Here is a 3,014-nt window from a genome sequence, read left to right on the forward strand (position 1 = left end):
CCTCCATAAGGAAGAGTTTACTGTCCATAAGGAAAGAGAGTATACTGTCCATAGAGAAGTTACTGTCCATAAGGAGAAGTTACTGTCCATAAGGAGAGGGTTACTGTCCATAAGGAAGAGTTACGTCCATAAGAGAGTACTGTCCATAAGGAGGAGTTACTGTCATAGGTAGTCCATAAGGAGAGGTTACTGTCCATAAGGAGAGGGTTACTGTCCATAAGAGAGAGTACGTCCATAAGGAGAGAGTACTGTCCATAAGGAGAGAGTTTACGTCCATAAGTGAGAAGTTACTGTCCATAAGGGAGGTTACTGTCCATTAGGAAGTTACTGTCCATGAAGAGAGAAGTTACTTCCATAAGAGAGATTACTGTCCATAAGGTAGATTACGTCCATAAGGAGAGAGTTACTGTCCATGAACGAGAAGAGTTACTGTCCATAAGGAGGAGTTACTGTTATAGGAGAGATGTTACTGTCCGATAAGGAAGGGTTACTGCCATAAGAGAGAGTTACTGTCCATAAGGAGAAGAGTTTACTGTCCATAAGAGAGGATTACGTCCATAAGGAGAAGAGTTACTGCCATTAGGAGAGAGTTACTGTCCATAAGAAGGTACTGTCCATAAGAGAGTACTGTCATATAAGACTGTCCAATGAGAGGACTGTATAGAAAGGGTTACTGTCCATAAGAGAGAGGTTACTGTCCATAAGGAGAAGTACGTCCATAAGGAGAGAGTTACTGTCCATAAGGAGAGAGTTACTGTCCATAAGGAGAGGGTTACTGTCCATAAGGAGAGAGTTACTGTCCATAAGGAGAGGGTTCCTGTCCATAAGGAGAGGGTTACTGTCCATAAGGAGAGGGTTACTGTCCATAAGGAGAGGGTTACTGTCCATAAGGAGAGAGGTACTGTGCATAAGGAGAGACATTGGGGTTTGTTTTGACACTTGGTTGTCAGGGAGACTATACAGTAGCTAGTCTTTACATAGATACACACATCTTAATGGATGGGCCATATACTGTGATGGTGTGCATGCTCCTTTACTTGTTTACCTTGTTCCTACAGAGGAAGATACGTTTCCTCATGATGCATTTTCTGTCTTCACAGAGCTTCCAGTGTTCCCAAGGCTGATGCACCAAAGGTAAGTACACTCCAGTGAATGAATCAGATATAAACAGTCACATTTATTATTTAGGATGAATGGATTCTGATAATGATTATTCGTTTTTAATGGGTATATTTCCAGTTACCAGGATCATTTGTTTGAGCATGCTCACTGTGATGTTACAGCACGTTGTGATTGGCTGTTATGGGCATTATGCAATGCTAGGGAATAATATGCTGCTGATAGCTCTGAGGCACATACCATACTGCTGGGGAGCATTTCCCTGTAGGGGTTTTCTGTAGGAGTTTGCTGTGTGGTTTGCTGAATGAGTTTTCTGTATGAGTTTGCTGTATGAGTTTGCTGTGTGGTTTGCAGTGTGTGAGTGTCGTGCGTGTGTGTCCTCACCCCACTATAGGATGAGCCACTGGAGATCATTAAGCCCGTGCCAATCATCCATCCAGCTCCAGCCTTCACCAGCCCCTCCCCCCAACCCGGTGCTGCCTACAACAAGACGGCCCGCCCCTTTGGCGGGGGCAGCAATGTGGGTGCAGTCACTTCCTCCCTAACCGCCCCAAAGGTGGCCTCCATCCCCTCTGCATCGTCTGCTTTCACCCCCGCCGCCCCCTCTTCCCAGCAGCCCCAGCCTCCCTTCCCACTAGCTAGCCGCTCCCGCTCCCCCGCCCCACCTAGCTCAGCCCCACCCCCCAGACCCGGCTCTGGCCGTTCCCCCTTCACCTCCCCTTCCTCCCCTTCCTCCTCTTCTTCCTCATCCTCCCCGGCCAGAGTGACAGCCCCCTCCTCCAATCCCGGTGCTCCGCAGTCCTCTTGCTATAACACGCCAATAAACCTGTACTCCAATACCAACGCCTGTGAGGTGGCCATAGGACAGAGGCGGGGCCTGTTGGAAGCCCAGGGTGTGGTGGTCGACCAGATCAAAGAACAGTTTAATGGGTGAGTGGCACGAACCTCAAACCCTCTTCTCACCTCTTCTCCTCATCTCCTGTTACTTTCTCTATCTAACCAAACCCCTCATATTCTCCTTTTGCTTCCTTTCACTTTCCAAGAAGATCAACTGTGGGTAGGTAGGTAGGTGGTGTGAAGTTATTACCATGGACCATTTGACTTTGTAGCTCAAAAGACCACCATGGCTATGTTAGGTATGACCACCTGGACTGGTGTAGTGCAGCAGGAAGGCTGTAATGGGAAGTGAACATGTTTCTGTCTCACATCCCATAAATCCTGTGTGTTGCTGTCAGGTTTACAGAGAGATGTAGTTCTCTTTGCTGCCTGTCTGGATGATGTTTGAGGCCACAAGTAGCTGTTAACCAACCATGTAATAACAACAGACTACCTGAGAGAGAACATACTTTGTTGTAAATCTTCCATCAGATTCTCCTACATAGTCTACTTAGCTGTTTGTAGAGCAACAAGGATGGTGTTTATACCCCACCTCTGTAAATAGCCACATTGAGTGCAGCAGCACATCTTGTCCCAGTATGTTGAAGGGGACTGGAAACAGAAGAAAAGGGCAGCAGCACATCTTGTCCCAGTATGTTGAAGGGGACTGGAAACAGAAGAAAAAGAAGGGCAGCAGCAGCATCTTGTCCCCGAGTATTGTTGAAGGGGACGTGGAAACAAGAAATGGCAAAGCAAGCAACGAAAACGATGTTAAGACCACTCCTCGCTACCGCAAACCAAGACCAACCTAACCCAACCCAGCCAGCGATCCTGCAAACCCCCTAACCAACCCACCCAGCCCAATCCTAACCCAACCCAGCCCATCCTAACCAACCAACCCAACCAGCCATCCTAACCAACCCAACCCAGGCCCAATCCTAACCCAAACCCAGCCCATCCTAAAACCAACCAGCCCCATCCCTATAACCCAACGATAACACCAAACCAACCACAACCAG

General features: G+C 47.8%; 1 pseudogene; it reads left to right on the top strand.

The window, feature by feature from the left end:
- LOC111981249 (PDZ and LIM domain protein 5-like) overlaps positions 1-3,014 on the top strand; it is a 110,072-nt pseudogene that overhangs the window by 88,281 nt on the left and 18,777 nt on the right.

This window comes from Salvelinus sp. IW2-2015, linkage group LG20 (genome assembly GCF_002910315.2).
Source record: "Salvelinus sp. IW2-2015 linkage group LG20, ASM291031v2, whole genome shotgun sequence".
NCBI lineage: Eukaryota > Metazoa > Chordata > Actinopteri > Salmoniformes > Salmonidae > Salvelinus > Salvelinus sp. IW2-2015.